Below are 18,316 nucleotides of genomic sequence, written 5' to 3' on the forward strand. Positions count from 1 at the left end.
AAACGCGGAGGGCTCCTAGTGGATCCCAGGTGCTGCAGACATAAGACGGAACCTCCCCACACTCAGAATTCCGGAACACGGCCGAGTGTGTGGGGGAGGTTTGGGGCCGCCATCCACGTAGATGCCTGGTGTCACGGCTTTTGCCTTTCTGGGGGAAGTCCGCTAATTACTTCCCAATTCCAGGGGGAGGCACTAGATGCTACCTGCATTTCCAGCCCAACCCCCTCATTTCCCTTGGAGCCCGCAATAGGAGTCAATAGGGGAAAACACGCGGAGGTCTCCTAGGAGATCCAAGACGCTGCAGACAGAAGGCCGAACCTCCCCACTCTCAAAATTCCGGAACACGGCCGAGTGTGTGGTGGAGGTTTGGGGCCACACACCACAAAGCTGCCTGGTTTCACAGGTGTTGCCTTGCAGGGGTTAGTCCGCCAATTACCTCTCCTGTCCAGGGAGAGGCACTAGATGGTACCTGCATTTCCAGGTCTACCCCTGCTATTCGCCGTCTGCCTGCACTAGGAGACACTCGGGGAAGACACGCGGAGGGCTCCTAGGGGATCCAAGACGCTGCAGACAAAAGACGGAACCTCCCCACACTCAAAATTCCGGAACTCGGCCGAGTGTGTTGGGGAGGTTTGGGGCCACCCTCCACGCAGGTGCCTGTTGACAAAGGTACTGCCTAGCGGGGAGAAATGCGCTAATTACCTCCCCTGTCCAGGGGGAGTCACTCTATGTTACCTGCATTTCCAGTCAAACCCCCGCATTTCCATTGAAACCCACACTAGGAGACACTCGGGGAAGACACGCGGAGGGCTCTTTTGAGATACCAGGCGCTGCAGACAGAAGACGGAACCTCCCAACAATCAGAATTCCGGAACACGGCCGAGAGTGTGTGGGAGGTTTGAGACCGTCCTCCACGCAGCTGACTGGTGTCACAGGTGTTGCAAGGCAGAGGGAATTCAGCTAATTATCTCTCCTGTCCAGGGGGAGGCACTAGATGCTACCTGCATTTCCAGGTTAACCCCCGCGTTTCCCTGGCAGCCTGCACTAGGAGACACTCGGGGAAGACACGTGGAGGGCTCCTAGGGGATCCAAGACGCTGCAGACAAAAGACGGAACCTCCCCACACTCAAAATTCCGGAACTCGACCGAGTGTGTTGGGGAGGTTTGGGGCCACCCTCCACGCAGGTGCCTGTTGTCAAAGGTATTGCCTAGCAGGGATAAATGCGCTAATTACCTCCCCTGTCCAGGGGGAGTCACTGTATGCTACCTGCATTTCCAGCCAAACCCCCGCATTTCCATTGAAACCCACACTAGGAGACACTCGGGGAAGACACGCGGAGGGCTCTTTTGAGATCCCAGGCGCAGCAGACAGAAGACGGAACCTCCCAACAATCAGAATTCCGGAACACGGCCGAGAGTGTGTGGGAGGTATGAGACCGCCCTCCACGCAGCTGACTGGTGTCACAGGTGTTGCAAGGCAGAGGGAATTCAGCTAATTATCTCTCCTGTCCAGGGGGAGGCACTAGATGCTACCTGCATTTCCAGGTTAACTCCCGCGTTTCCCTGGCAGCCCGCACTAGGAGACACTCGGGGAAGACACGCGGAAGGCTCCTAGGAAATCCCAGACGCTGCAGACGGAATACGGATCCTCCCCAATCTCAGAATTCCGGAACACGCCCGAGTGTGTTAGGGAGGTTAGGGGCCGCCCTCCATGCAGCTGCCAGGTGTCACAGGTGTTGCCTGGCAGGGGGAATTCCGCTAATTACCTCCCCTGTACAGGGGGAGACACTAGATGCTACCTGCATTTCCAGCCCAAACCCCGCCTTTCCCCGGGAGCCCGCACTAGTAGATACTCGAGGAAGACTCGCGGAGGGCTCCTAGAAGATCCCAGGCGCTGCAGACAGATGACAGAAACTCCCCACACTCAGAATTCCGGAACACGGCCGAGTGTGTGTGGGAGGTTTGGGGCCACCCCCCACGAAGCTGCCTGGGGTCACAGGTGTTGCAATGCAGTGGGAAATCCGCTAATTACCTCCCCTGTCCTGGAGGAGGCACTAGATGCTACCTGCATTTCCAACCCAACCCCTGAATTTCCCCGGCAGCCCGCAATAGGAGACACTCGGGGAAGAAACGCGGAGGGCTCCTAGTGGATCCCAGGCGCTGCAGACATAAGACGGAACCTCCCCACACTCAGAATTCCGGAACATGGCCGAGTGTGTGGGGGAGGTTTGGGGCCGCCATCCACGTAGATGCCTGGTGTCACGGGTTTTGCCTTTCAGGGGGAAGTCCGCTAATTACTTCCCAATTCCAGGAGGAGGCCATGGATGCTACCTGCATTTCCAGCCCAACCCCCTCATTTCCCTTGGAGCCGGCAATAGGAGACATTCGGGGAAGACACGCGGAAGGCTCCTAGGAGATCCCAGACGCTGTAGACAGAAGACGGAACCTCCCCACACTCAAAATTCCGGAACAAGGCCGAGTGTGTAGTGGAGGTTTGGGGCCACACGCCACGAAGCTGCCTGGTGTCACAGGTGTTGCCTTGCAGGGGTAAGTCAGCCAATTACCTCTCCTGTCCAGGGAGAGACACTAGATGTTACCTGCAATTCCAGGTCTACTCCTGCCTTTCGCCGTCAGCCCACACTAAGAGACACTCGGGGAATAAACGCGGAGGGCTCCTAGGAGATCCCAGGCTCTGCAGACATAAGACGGAACCTCCCCACACTCAGAATTCCGGAACACGTCTGACTGTGTGGGGGAGTTTTTTGGCCGCCCTCCACGCAGCTGCCTGGGGTCACAGGTGCTCCCTGGCAGGGGGAAGTCCACTAAATACATCCCCTGTCCAGGGGGTGGCACTACATGCTACCTGAATTACCAGCCCATCACCCGAATTTCCTGGCAGCCGGCACTAGGGGACTCTCGGGGAAGAAAAGCCAAGGGCTCATAGGAGATCCCAGGCGAAGCAGACAGAAGACGGAACCTCCGCACACTCAGAATTCCGGAACATGGCTGACTGTGTGTGGGAGGTTTAGGGCTGCCCTCTTCGCGGCTGCCTGGGGTCACTGGTGTTCCCTGGCAGGGGGAAGTCCGCTAAATACCTCCCCTGTCCAGGGGGAAGCAGCACATGCTACCTGCATTTCCAGCCAATCCCCCGCCATTCCCCGGCAGCCCGCAATAGGAGACTCTTTGGGAAGACACTCGAAGGGCTCCTAGGAGATCCCAGGTGCTGCAGACAGAAGACGGAATTTCCCCACTCTCAGAATAACGGAACACGTCTGACAGTGTGGGGGAGGTTTGGGGCCGACCTCCACGTAGCTGCCTGGGGTCGCAGGTATTAGGTGCAAGGTGGAAGTCCGCTAAATACCTCCCCTGTCCAGGGGGAGGCACTACATGCTACCTGCATTTCCAGCCCATCCCCCGCCTTTCCCTGGCAGCCCGCATAGGAGATTCTCGGGAAAGACACGCGAATGGCTCATAGGAGAACCCAGGCGCTGCAGACAGATAACGGAACCTTCCCACACTCAGAATTCCGGAACACGGCTGACTATGTGGGGTAGGTTTGGGGCCGCCCTGCACTCAGCTGCCTGGTGTCACAGGTGTTGCAAGGCAGAGGGAATTCTGCTAATTACCTCCCCTGTCCAAGGGGAGGCACTAGATGCTACCTGCATTTCCAGGCTAACCCCCGCGTTTCCCTGGCAGCCCGCACTAGGAGACACTGGGGGAAGACACGCGGAAGTCTCCTAGGAAATCCCAGTCGCTGCAGATGGAAGACGGAACCTCCCCAATCTCAGAATTCTGGAACACGCCCGAGTGTGTTAGGGAGGTTAGGGGCCGCCCTCCATGCAGCTGCCAGGTGTCACAGGTGTTGCCTGGCAGGGGGAATTCCGCTAATTACCTCCCCTGTACAGGGGGAGACACTAGATGCTACCTGCATTTCCAGCCCAACCCCCGCTTTTCCCCGGCAGCCCGCACTCGGAGACACTCGGGGAAGACACGCAGAGGGCTCCTAGGAGATCACAGGTGCTGCAGACACACGATGGGTCCTCCCCACACTCAGAATTCCGGAACACGGACGAGTTTGTGTGGGATGTTTGGGGCCACCCTCCACGAAGCTGCCTGGGGTCACAGGTTTTGCATTGCAGCGGGAAATCCGCTAATTACCTCCCTTGTCCCGGAGGAGGCAATACATGCTGCCTGCATTTCCAGCCCAACCCCCGCATTTCCCTGGCAGCCCGCACTAGCAGACACTAGGGGAAGACACGCGGAGGGCTCCTAGGGGATCCCAGGTGCTGCAGACAGAAGACGGAACCTCTCCACACTCAGAATTCCGGAACACGGCCGACTGTGTGGGGGAGGTTTTGTGACGATATCCACACAGGTGCCTTGTTCACCGGTGTTGCCTGGAAGGGGGAAGTACGCTAATTACCTACCCTGTCCATGAGGAGACTCTAGATGCTACCTGCATTTCCAGCCCAAACCCCGCCTTTCCCCGGGAGCCCGCACTAGTAGAAACTCGAGGATGACACGCGGAGTGCTCCTAGGGGATCCCAGGCGCGGCAGACATAAGACGGAACCTCCACACACTCAGAATTCCGGAACACGGCCGAGTGTGTGGGGGAGGTTTGGGGCCGCCATCCACGTAGATGCCTGGTGTCACTGGTGTTGCCTTGCAGGGGTAAGTCAGCCAATTACCTCTCCTGTCCAGGGAGAGACACTAGATGTTACCTGCATTTCCAGGTCTACTCCTGCCTTTCGCCGTCAGCCCGCACTAGGAGACACTCGGGGAAGACACGCGGAGGGCTCCTAGGAGATCCCAGGCGCAGTAGACAGAAGGCGGAACCTCCCAACACTCAGAATTCCGGAACACGTCTGACTGTGTGGGGGAGTTTTGTGGCCGCCATCCACGAAGCTGCCTGGGGTCACACGTGCTCCCTGGCAGGGGGTAGTCCGCTAAATACATCCCCTGTCCAGGGGGAGGCACTACATGCTACCTGCATTTCCAGCCCATCCCCCACCTTCCCCGGCAGCCCGCACAGAGACACTCTCCGGGTAGACAAGTGAATGGCTCCTAGGAGATCCCAGGTGCAGCAGACAGAAGACGGAACCTCCAAACACTCAGAATTCCGGAACAAGTCTGACTGTGTGGGGAAGATTTTAGGCCGCACTCCACGCAGCTGCCTGGGGTCACAGGTGCTCCCTGGCAGGGGGAAGTCCGCTAAATTCTTCCCCCGTCTAGGGGGAGGCACTATATGCTACCTGCATTTCCAGCTCATCCTTCACCTTTCCCACTCAACCCGCAATAGGAGACTCGCGGGGAAGGCACTGGAAGTGCTCCTAGGAGATCCCAGTCACTGCAGACTGAAGTCGGAACATCCCCACGCTCAGAATTCCGGAACACGGCTGACTGTGTGGGGAGGATTGGGGACGCCCTCCACGCAGCTGCCTGGGGTCACAGGTGCTCCCTGGCAGGGGGAAGTCCGCTAAATACCTCCCCTGTCCACGGGGAGGCACTACATGCTACCTGCATTTCCAGCCCTTCCCCCGCATTTCCCCGGCAACCCGCAATAGGACACTCTCGGGGAAGTCACGAGAAGGGCTCCTAGGAGATCCCAGGCGCTGCAGACAGATGAAGGATCCTTCCCACACTCCGAATTCCGGAACACGTCTGAGTGTTGGGGGAGGTTTGTGGCCGCCCTTCACGCAGCTGCCTGGGGTCACAGGTGCTCCCTGGCAGGGGAAAGTCCGCTAAATACATCCCCTGTCCAGGGGGAGGCACTACATGCTACCTGCATTTCCAGCCCTTCCCCCAACTTCCCCGGCAGCCCGCACTAAGACACTCTCCGGGTAGACAAGTGAAGGGCTCCTAGGAGATCCCAGGTGCAGCAGACAGAAGACGGAACCTCCAAACAATCAGAATTCCGGAACAAGTCTGACTGTGTGGGGGAGATTTTAGGCCGCCCTCCACGCAGCTGCCTGGGTTCACAGGTGCTCCCTGGCAGGGGGAATTCCGCTAAATACCTCCCCTGTCCAGGGGGAAGCAGCACATGCTACCTGCATTTCCAGCCAATCCCCCGCCATTCCCCGGCAGCCCGCAATAGGAGACTCTTTGGGAAGACACTCGAAGGGCTCCTAGGAGATCCCAGGTGCTGCAGACAGAAGACGGAACTTCCCCACTCTCAGAATAACGGAACACGTCTGACAGTGTGGGGGAGGTTTGGGGCCGACCTCCACGTAGCTGCCTGGGGTCGCAGGTGTTAGGTGCAAGGTGGAAGTCCGCTATATACCTCCCCTGTCCAGGGGGAGGCACTACATGCTACCTGCATTTCCAGCCCATCCCCCGCCTTTCCCTGGCAGCCCGCATAGGAGATTCTCGGGAAAGACACGCGAATGGCTCATAGGAGAACCCAGGCGCTGCAGACAGATGACGGAACCTTCCCACACTCAGAATTCCGGAACACGGCTGACTATGTGGGGTAGGTTTGGGGCCGCCCTCCACGCAGCTGCCTGGTGTCACAGGTGTTGCAAGGCAGAGGGAATTCTGCTAATTACCTCCCCTGTCCAAGGGGAGGCACTAGATGCTACCTGCATTTCCAGGCTAACCTCCGCGTTTCCCTGGCAGCCCGCACTAGGAGACACTGGGGGAAGACACGCGGAAGTCTCCTAGGAAATCCCAGTCGCTGCAGATGGAAGACGGAACCTCCCCAATCTCAGAATTCCGGAACACGCCCGAGTGTGTTAGGGAGGTTAGGGGCCGCCCTCCATGAAGCTGCCAGGTGTCACAGGTGTTGCCTGGCAGGGGGAATTCCGCTAATTACCTCCCCTGTACAGGGGGAGACACTAGATGCTACCTGCATTTCCAGCCCAACCCCCCCTTTTCCCCGGCAGCCCGCACTCGGAGACACTCGGGGAAGACACGCAGAGGGCTCCTAGGAGATCACAGGTGCTGCAGACACACGATGGGTCCTCCCCACACTCAGAATTCCGGAACACGGACGAGTTTGTGTGGGATGTTTGGGGCCACCCTCCACGAAGCTGCCTGGGGTCACAGGTTTTGCATTGCAGCGGGAAATCCGCTAATTACCTCCCTTGTCCCGGAGGAGGCAATACATGCTGCCTGCATTTCCAGCCCAACCCCCGCATTTCCCTGGCAGCCCGCACTAGCAGACACTAGGGGAAGACACGCGGAGGGCTCCTAGGGGATCCCAGGTGCTGCAGACAGAAGACGGAACCTCTCCACACTCAGAATTCCGGAACACGGCCGACTGTGTGGGGGAGGTTTTGTGACGATATCCACGCAGGTGCCTTGTTCACCGGTGTTGCCTGGCAGGGGGAAGTACGCTAATTACCTACCCTGTCCATGAGGAGACTCTAGATGCTACCTGCATTTCCAGCCCAAACCCCGCCTTTCCCCGGGAGCCCGCACTAGTAGAAACTCGAAGATGACACGCGGAGTGCTCTTAGAAGATCCCAGGCGCTGCAGACAGAAGACGGATCCTCCCCACACTCAGAATTCCGGAACACGGCCGAGTGTGTGTGGGAGGTTTGGGGCCGCCCCCCACGAAGCTGCCTGGGGTCACAGGAGTTGCATTGCAGTGGGAAATCCGCTAATTACCTCCCCTGTCCTGGAGGAGGCACTAGATGCTACCTGCATTTCCAAACCAACCCCTGAATTTCCCCGGCAGCTCGCAATAGGAGACACTCGGGGAAGAAATGCGGAGGGCTCCTAGGGGATCCCAGGCGCGGCAGACTTAAGACGGAACCTCCCCACACTCAGAATTCCGGAACATGGCCGAGTGTGTGGGGGAGGTTTGGGGCTGCCATCCACGTAGCTGCCTGGTGTCACTGGAATTGCCTTTCAGGGGGAAGTCCGCTAATTACTTCCCAATTCCAGGGGGAGGCCATGGATGCTACCTGCTTTTCCAGCCCAACCCCCTCATTTTCATTGGAGCCCGCAATAGGAGACATTCGGGGAAGACACGCGGAGGGCTCCTAGGTGATCCCAGACACTGCAGACAGAAGACGGAACCTCCCCACACTCAAAATTCCGGAACACGCCCGAGTGTGTGGTGGAGGTTTCGGGCCACACGCCACGAAGCTGCCTGGTGTCACAGGTGTTGCCTTGCAGGGGTAAGTCAGCCAATTACCTCTCCTGTCCAGGGAGAGGCACTAGATGGTACCTGCATTTCCAGGTCTACCCCTGCTATTCGCCGTCTGTCTGCACTAGGAGACACTCGGGGAAGACACGCGGAGGGCTCCTAGGGGATCCAAGACGCTGCAGACAAAAGACGGAACCTCCCCACACTCAAAATTCCGGAACTCGGCCGAGTGTGTTGGGGAGGTTTGGGGCCACCCTCCACGCAGGTGCCTGTTGTCAAAGGTATTGCCTAGCAGGGAGAAATGCGCTAATTACCTCCCCTGTCCAGGGGGAGTCACTGTATGCTACCTGCATTTCCAGCCAAACCCCCGCATTTCCATTGAACCCCACACTAGGAGACACTCGGGGAAGACACGCGGAGGGCTCTTTTGAGATACCAGGCACTGCAGACAGAAGACGGAACCTCCCAACAATCAGAATTCCGCAACACGGCCGAGAGTGTGTGGGAGGTTTGAGACCGCCCACCACGCAGCTGCCTGGTGTCACAGGTGTTGCAAGGCAGAGGGAATTCAGCTAATTATCTCTCCTGTCCAGGGGGAGGCACTAGATGCTACCTGCATTTCCAGGTTAACCCCCGCGTTTCCCTGGCAGCCCGCACTAGGAGACACTCGGGGAAGACACGCGGAAGGCTCCTAGGAAATCCCAGTCGCTGCAGACGGAATACGGATCCTCCCCAATCTCAGAATTCCGGAACACGCCCGAGTGTGTTAGGGAGGTTAGGGGCCGCCCTCCATGCAGCTGCCAGGTGTCACAGGTGTTGCCTGGCAGGGGGAATTCCGCTAATTACCTCCCCTGTACTGGGGGAGACACTAGATGCTACCTGCATTTCCAAACCAACCCCTGAATTTCCCCGGCAGCCCGCAATAGGAGACACTCGGGGAAGAAACGCGGAGGGCTCCTAGTGGATCCCAGGCGCTGCAGACATAAGACGGAACCTCCCCACACTCAGAATTCCGGAACATGGCCGAGTGTGTGGGGGAGGTTTGGGGCTGCCATCCACGTAGATGCCTGGTGTCACGGGTTTTGCCTTTCAGGGGGAAGTCCGCTAATTACTTCCCAATTCCAGGAGGAGGCCATGGATGCTACCTGCATTTCCAGCCCAACCCCCTCATTTCCCTTGGAGCCCGCAATAGGAGACATTCGGGGAAGACACGCGGAGGGCTCCTAGGAGATCCCAGACGCTGCAGACAGAAGACGGAACCTCCCCACACTCAAAATTCCGGAACACGGCCGAGTGTGTAGTGGAGGTTTAGGGCCACACGCCACGAAGCTGCCTGGTGTCACAGGTGTTGCCTTGCAGGGGTAAGTCAGCCAATTACCTCTCCTGTCCAGGGAGAGGCACTAGATGTTACCTGCAATTCCAGGTCTACTCCTGCCTTTCGCCGTCAGCCCACACTAAGAGACACTCGGGGAATAAACGCGGAGGGCTCCTAGGAGATCCCAGGCTCTGCAGACATAAGACGGAACCTCCCCACACTCAGAATTCCGGAACACGTCTGACTGTGTGGGGGAGTTTTTTGGCCACCCTCCACGCAGCTGCCTGGGGTCACAGGTGCTCCCTGGCAGGGGGAAGTCCGCTAAATACATCCCCTGTCCAGGGGGTGGCACTACATGCTACCTGCATTACCAGCCCATCACCCGAATTTCCTGGCAGCCGGCACTAGGGGACTCTCGGGGAAGAAAAGCCAAGGGCTCATAGGAGATCCCAGGCGAAGCAGACAGAAGACGGAACCTCCGCACACTCAGAATTCCGGAACACGGCTGACTGTGTGTGGGAGGTTTAGGGCTGCCCTCTTCGCGGCTGCCTGGGGTCACTGGTGTTCCCTGGCAGGGGAAGTCCGCTAAATACCTCCCCTGTCCAGGGGGAGGAACTACATGCTACCTGCATTTCCAGCTAATCCCCCGCCCTTCCCCGGCAGCCCGCACAAGGAGACTCTCGGGGAAGTCACGCGAATGGCTCCTAGGAGATCTCAGTTGCTGCAGACAGAAGACAAAACGTCCCCACTCTCAGAATTACGAAACACGTCTGACTGTGTGGGGGAGGTTTGGGGCCGCCTTCCACGCAGCTGCCTGGGGTCACAGGTGTTCCCTGGCAGGGGGAATTCCGCTAAATACCTCCCCTGTCCAGGGGGAAGCAGCACATGCTACCTGCATTTCCAGCCAATCCCCCGCCATTCCCCGGCAGCCCGCAATAGGAGACTCTTTGGGAAGACACTCGAAGGGCTCCTAGGAGATCCCAGGTGCTGCAGACAGAAGACGGAACTTCCCCACTCTCAGAATAACGGAACACGTCTGACAGTGTGGGGGAGGTTTGGGGCCGACCTCCACGTAGCTGCCTGGGGTCGCAGGTGTTAGGTGCAAGGTGGAAGTCCGCTATATACCTCCCCTGTCCAGGGGGAGGCACTACATGCTACCTGCATTTCCAGCCCATCCCCGCCTTTCCCTGGCAGCCCGCATAGGAGATTCTCGGGAAAGACACGCGAATGGCTCATAGGAGAACTCAGGCGCTGCAGACAGATGACGGAACCTTCACACACTCAGAATTCCGGAACACGGCTGACTATGTGGGGTAGGTTTGGGGCCGCCCTCCACGCAGCTGCCTGGTGTCACAGGTGTTGCAAGGCAGAGGGAATTCTGCTAATTACCTCCCCTGTCCAAGGGGAGGCACTAGATGCTACCTGCATTTCCAGGCTAACCTCCGCGTTTCCCTGGCAGCCCGCACTAGGAGACACTGGGGGAAGACACGCGGAAGTCTCCTAGGAAATCCCAGTCGCTGCAGATGGAAGACGGAACCTCCCCAATCTCAGAATTCCGGAACACGCCCGAGTGTGTTAGGGAGGTTAGGGGCCGCCCTCCATGCAGCTGCCAGGTGTCACAGGTGTTGCCTGGCAGGGGGAATTCCGCTAATTACCCTCCCCTGTACAGGGGGAGACACTAGATGCTACCTGCATTTCCAGCCCAACCCCCGCTTTTCCCCGGCAGCCCGCACTCGGAGACACTCGGGGAAGACACGCAGAGGGCTCCTAGGAGATCACAGGTGCTGCAGACACACGATGGGTCCTCCCCACACTCAGAATTCCGGAACACGGACGAGTTTGTGTGGGATGTTTGGGGCCACCCTCCACGAAGCTGCCTGGGGTCACAGGTTTTGCATTGCAGCGGGAAATCCGCTAATTACCTCCCTTGTCCCGGAGGAGGCAATACATGCTGCCTGCATTTCCAGCCCAACCCCCGCATTTCCCTGGCAGCCCGCACTAGCAGACACTAGGGGAAGACACGCGGAGGGCTCCTAGGGGATCCCAGGTGCTGCAGACAGAAGACGGAACCTCTCCACACTCAGAATTCCGGAACACGGCCGACTGTGTGGGGGAGGTTTTGTGACGATATCCACGCAGGTGCCTTGTTCACCGGTGTTGCCTGGCAGGGGGAAGTACGCTAATTACCTACCCTGTCCATGAGGAGACTCTAGATGCTACCTGCATTTCCAGCCCAAACCCCGCCTTTCCCCGGGAGCCCGCACTAGTAGAAACTCGAAGATGACACGCGGAGTGCTCTTAGAAGATCCCAGGCGCTGCAGACAGAAGACGGAACCTCCCCACACTCAGAATTCCGGAACACGGCCGAGTGTGTGTGGGATTTTTATGGCCGCCCCCCACGAAGCTGCCTGGGGTCACAGGTGTTGCATTGCAGTGGGAAATCCGCTAATTACCTCCCCTGTCCTGGAGGAGGCACTAGATGCTACCTGCATTTCCAAACCAACCCCTGAATTTCCCCGGCAGCTCGCAATAGGAGACACTCGGGGAAGAAATGCGGAGGGCTCCTAGGGGATCCCAGGCGCGGCAGACATAAGACGGAACCTCCCCACACTCAGAATTCCGGAACATGGCCGAGTGTGTGGGGGAGGTTTGGGGCCGCCATCCACGTAGATGCCTGTTGTCACTGGAATTGCCTTTCAGGGGGAAGTCCGCTAATTACTTCCCAATTCCAGGGGGAGGCCATGGATGCTACCTGCATTTCCAGCCCAACCCCCTCATTTCCATTGGAGCCCGCAATAAGAGACATTCGGGGAAGACACGCGGAGGGCTCCTAGGAGATCCCAGACACTGCAGACATAAGACGGAACCCTCCCCACACTCAGAATTCCGGAACATGGCCGAGTGTGTGGGGGAGGTTTGGGGCTGCCCTCCACACAGCTGCCTGTGGTCACAGGTGTTCCCTGGCAGGGGGAATTCCGCTAAATTCCTCCCCTGTCCAGGGGGAGGCAGTACATGCTACCTGCATTTCCAGCCAATCCCCCGCCTTTCCCCGGCAGCCCGCAATAGGAGACTCTTTGAAAAGACACTCGAAGGGCTCCTAGGAGATCCCAGTTGCTGCAGAGAGAAGACGGAACTTCCCCAATCTCAGAATAACGGAACACGTCTGACTGTGTGGGGGAGGTTTGGGGCCGACCTCAACGTAGCGGCCTGGTGTCGCAAGTTTTAGGTGCAAGGGTGAAGTCCGCTAAATATCTCCCCTGTCCAGTGGGAGGCACTACATGCTACCTGCATTTCCAGCCCATTCCCCGCCTTTCCCCGGCAGCCCGCACTATGAGAATCTCGGGGAAGACATGCAAATGGCTGATAAGAGATCCCAGGAACTGCAGACAGACGACGGATCCTTCCCACTCTCAGAATTCCGGAACACGTCTGACTGTGTAGGGGAGGTTGGGGGCCGCCCTCCACGCAGCTGCCTGGGGTCACAGGTGTTTTCTGGCATGGGGAAATCCGCTAAATACCTCCCCTGTCCAGGGGGAGGCACTACATGCTACCTGCATTTCCAGCCCATCCCCCTCATTTCCCCGGCAGCCCGCACAAGGAGACTCTCGGGGAAGACATGTGAAGGGCTCCTAGGAGATCCCAGGCGCAGTAGACAGAAGACGGATCCTCCCAACACTCAGAATTCCGGAACACGTCTGACTTTGTGGGGGAGTTTTGTGGCCGCCCTCCACGCAGCTGCCTGGGGTCACTGGTATTGTCTGGCAGGGGGAAGTCCGCTAATTATTTCCCAATTCCAGGGGGAGGCACTAGATGCTACCCTGCATTTCCAGCCCAACCCCCTCATTTCCCTTGGAGCCCGCAATAGGAGTCAATAGGGGAAAACACGCGGAGGGCTCCTAGGAGATCCAAGACGCTGCAGACAGAAGGCCGAACCTCCCCACTCTCAAAATTCCGGAACACGGCCGAGTGTGTGGTGGAGGTTTGGGGCCACACACCACAAAGCTGCCTGGTTTCACAGGTGTTGCCTTGCAGGGGTAAGTCCGCCAAATACCTCTCCTGTCCAGGGAGAGGCACTAGATGGTACCTGCATTTCCAGGTCTACCCCTGCTATTCGCCGTCTGCCTGCACTAGGAGACACTCGGGGAAGACACGCGGAGGGCTCCTAGGGGATCCAAGACGCTGCAGACAAAAGACGGAACCTCCCCACACTCAAATTCCGGAACTCGGCCGAGTGTGTTGGGGAGGTTTGGGGCCACCCTCCACGCAGGTGCCTGTTGTCAAAGGTATTGCCTAGCAGGGAGAAATGCGCTAATTACCTCCCCTGTCCAGGGGGAGTCACTGTATGCTACCTGCATTTCCAGCCAAACCCCCGCATTTCCATTGAACCCCACACTAGGAGACACTCGGGAAGACACGCGGAAGGCTCTTTTGAGATACCAGGCGCTGCAGACAGAAGACGGAACCTCCCAACAATCAGAATTCCGGAACACGGCCGAGAGTGTGTGGGAGGTTTGAGACCGCCCTCCACGCAGCTGCCTGGTGTCACAGGTGTTTGCAAGGCAGAGGGAATTCAGCTAATTATCTCTCCTGTCCAGGGGGAGGCACTAGATGCTACCTGCATTTCCAGGTTAATCCCCGCGTTTCCTTGGCAGCCCGCACTAGGAGAAACTCGGGGAAGACACGCGGAAGGCTCCTAGGAAATCCCAGTCGCTGCAGACGGAATACGGATCCTCCCCAATCTCAGAATTCCGGAACACGCCCGAGTGTGTTAGGGAGGTTAGGGGCCGCCCTCCATGCAGCTGCCAGGTGTCACAGGTGTTGCCTGGCAGGGGGAATTCCGCTAATTACCTCCCCTGTACAGGGGGAGACACTAGATGCAACCTGCATTTCCAGCCCAAACCCCCGCCTTTCCCCGGGAGCCCGCACTAGTAGATACTCGAGGAAGACACGCGGAGGGCTCCTAGAAGATCCCAGGCGCTGCAGACAGATGACAGAAACTCCCCACACTCAGAATTCCGGAACACGGCCGAGTGTGTGTGGGAGGTTTGGGGCCGCCCCCCACGAAGCTGCCTGGGGTCACAGATGTTGCAATGCAGTGGGAAATCCGCTAAATACCTCCCCTGTCCTGGAGGAGGCACTAGATGCTGCCTGCATTACCAACCCAACCCCTGAATTTCCCCGGCAGCCCGCACTAGCAGACACTCGGGGAAGAAACGCGGAGGGCTCCTAGTGGATCCCAGGCGCTGCAGACATAAGACGGAACCTCCCCACACTCAGAATTCCGGAACATGGCTGAGTGTGTGGGGGAGGTTTGGGGCTGCCATCCACGTAGATGCCTGGTGTCACGGGTTTTGCCTTTCAGGGGGAAGTCCGCTAATTACTTCCCAATTCCAGGAGGAGGCCATGGATGCTACCTGCATTTCCAGCCCAACCCCTCATTTCCCTTGGAGCCCGCACAAGGAGACTCTCGGGAAGTCACGCGAATGGCTCCTAGGAGATCTCAGTTGCCTGCAGACAGAAGACAAAACGTCCCCACTCTCAGAATTATGAACACGTCTGACTGTGTGGGGGGAGGTTTGGGGGCCGCCTTCCACGCATCTGCCTGGGGTCACAGGTGTTCCCTGGCAGGGGGAATTCCGCTAAATACCACTCCCCTGTCCAGGGGGAAGCAGCACATGCTACCTTGCATTCCAGCCGAATCCCCCGCCATTCCCCGGCAGCCCGCAATAGGAGACTCTTTGGGAAGACACTCGAAGGGCTCCTAGGAGATCCCAGGTGCTGCAGACAGAAGACGGAACTTCCCCACTCTCAGAATACGGAACACGTCTGACAGTGTGGGGGAGGTTTGGGGCCGACCTCCACGTAGCTGCATGGGGTCGCAGGTGTTAGGTGCAAGGTGGAAGTCCGCTATATAACTCCCCGGTCCAGGGGGAGGCACTACATGCTACCTGCATTTCCAGCCCATCCCCCGCCTTTCCCTGGCAGCCCGCATAGGAGATTCTCGGGAAAGACACGCGAATGGCTCATAGGAGAACCCAGGCGCTGCAGACAGATGACGGAACCTTCCCACACTCAGAATTCCGGAACACGGCTGACTATGTGGGGTAGGTTTGGGGCCACCCTCCACGCAGGTGCCTGTTGTCAAAGGTATTGCCTAGCAGGGAGAAATGCGCTAATTACCTCCCCTGTCCAGGGGGAGTCACTGTATGCTACCTGCATTTCCAGCCAAAACCCCCGCATTTTCCATTGAACCCCACACTAGGAGACACTCGGGGAAGACACGCGGAGGGCTCTTTTGAGATACCAGGCGCTGCAGACAGAAGACGGAACCTCCCAACAATCAGAATTCCGGAACATACACGCCGATAGTGTGTGGGAGGTTTGAGACCGCCCTCCACGCAGCTGCCGGTGTCACGTTTTGCAAGGCAGAGGGAATTCTGCTAATTACCTTACCCCTTTCCAAGGGGAGGCACTAGATGCTACCTTCATTTCCAGGCTAACCTCTCGCGTTTCCCGGGCAGCCCGCCCCCCCCCCCCCCCCCCCACTAGAGACACTGGGGGAAGACACGCGGAAGTCTCCTAGGATATCCCAGTCGCTGCAGATGGAAGACGGAACCTCCCCAATCTCAGAATTCCGGAACACCCCCCCTAGTGTGTTAGGGAGGTTAGGGGCCCCCTCCATGCAGCTGCCAGGTGTCACAGGTGTTGCCTGGCAGGGGAATTCCGCTAATTACCTCCACTGTACAGGGGGAGACACTAGATGCTACCTGCATTTCCAGCCCAACCCCCTTTTCCCCGGCAGCCCGCACTCTAGACACTCGGGAAGACACCAGAGGCTCCTAGAGATCACAGGTGCTGCAGACACACGATGGGTCCTCCCCACACTCAGAATTCCGGAACCCGGACGAGTTTGTGTGGGATGTTTGGGGCCACCCTCCACGAAGCTGCCTGGGTCCAGGTTTTGCATTGCAGCGGGAATCCGCTAATTACCTCCCTTGTCCCGGAGAGGCAATACATGCTGCCTGCATTTCCAGCCCAACCCCCCGCATTTCCGGCAGCCCGCACTAGCGACACTAGGGGAAGACACGCGAGGGCTCCTAGGGGATCCCAGGTTCTGCAGACTGAAGACGGAACCTCCCAACACTCAGAATTCCGGAACACGTGTGACTGTGTTGGGGGAGTTTGGGCCGACCTCACGTAGAGGCCTGGTGTCGCAAGTTTTAGGTGCAAGGGTGAAGTCCGCTAATATCTCCCCTGTCCAGTGGGAGGCAATACATGCTACCTGCATTTCCAGCCCATTCCCCCGCCTTTCCCCGGCAGCCCGCACTATGAGAATCTCGGGGAAGACACGCAAATGGCTGATAAGAGATCCCAGGAACTGCAGACAGACGACGGATCCTTCCCACTCTCAGAATTCCGGAACAACGTTCTGACTGTGTAGGGGAGGTTGGGGGCCGCCCTCCACGCAGCTGCCTGGGGTCACAGGTGTTTTCTGGCATGGGAAATCCGCTAAATACCTCCCCTGTCCAGGGGAGGCACTACATGCTACCTGCATTTCCAGCCATCCCATCCCCTCATTTTCCCCGGCAGCCCCGCACAAGGAGACTCTCGGGGAAGACATGTGAAGGGCTCCTAGGAGATCCCAGGCGCAGTAGACAGAAGACGGATCCTCCCCACACTCAGAATTCCGGAACACATCTGACTGTGTGGGGGAGTTTTGTGGCCGCCCTCCACGCAGCTGCCTGGGGTCACTGGTATTCTGCAGGGGGAAGTCCGCTAATTACTTCCCAATTCCAGGGGGAGGCACTGATGCTACCCATTTTTCCAGCCCAACCCCCTCATTTCCCTTGCAGCCCGCAATAGGAGACAATAGGGGAAAACGCGGAGGGCTCCTAGGAGATCCAAGACGCTGCAGACAGAAGGCCGAACCTCCCCACTCTCAAAATTCCGGAACACGGCCGAGTGTGTGGTGGAGGTTTGGGGCCACACACCACAAAGCTGCCTGGTTTCACAGTGTTGCCTTGCAGGTGTAAGTCCGCCAATTACCTCTCCTGTCCAGGGAGAGGCACTAGATGGTACCTGCATTTCCAGGTCTACCCCTGCTATTCGCCGTCTGCCGCTGCACTAGGAGACACTCGGGGAAGACACGCGGAGGGCTCCTAGGGGATCCAAGACGCTGCAGACAAAAGACGGAACCTCCCCACACTCAAAATTCCGGAACTCGGCCGAGTGTGTTTGGGAGGTTTGGGGCCACCCTCCACGCAGGTGCCTGTTGTCAAAGGTATTGCCTAGCAGGGAGAAATGCGCTAATTACCTCCCCTGTCCAGGGGAGTCACTGTATGCTACCTGCATTTCCAGCCAAACCCCCGCATTTCCATTGAAACCCACCTAGGAGACACTCGGGGAAGACACGCGGAGGGCTCTTTTGAGATCCCAGGCGCAGCAACTGAAGACGGAACCTCCCAACACTCAGAATTCCGGAACACGTGTGACTGTGTGGGGGAGATTTTTGGCCGCCCTCCACCAGCTGCCTGGTGTCACATGTGTTGCCTGGCAGGGGGAAGTCCGCTAAATACCTCCCCTGTACAGGTGTAGACACTACATGCTACCTGCATTTTCAGCGAATCCCCCGCCTTTTCCTGGCAGCCCGCACTAGGACTCTCTCGGGGAAGAGACGCGAAATGCTCCTAGGATCCCAGGCACTGCAGACAGAATTCGGAACCTCCCCATACACAGAATTCCGGGACACGGCTGACTGTGTGGGGGAGGTTTGGGGCTGCCCTCCACACAGCTGCCTGTGGTCACAGGTGTTCCCTGGCAGGGGGAATTCCGCTAAATTTCCTCCCCTGTCCAGGGGGAGGCAGTACATGCTACCTGCATTTCCAGCCAATCCCCCACCTTCCCCGGC

Source organism: Camelus ferus, chromosome 32 (assembly GCF_009834535.1).
Source record: "Camelus ferus isolate YT-003-E chromosome 32, BCGSAC_Cfer_1.0, whole genome shotgun sequence".
NCBI classification, from domain to species: Eukaryota; Metazoa; Chordata; class Mammalia; order Artiodactyla; family Camelidae; genus Camelus; species Camelus ferus.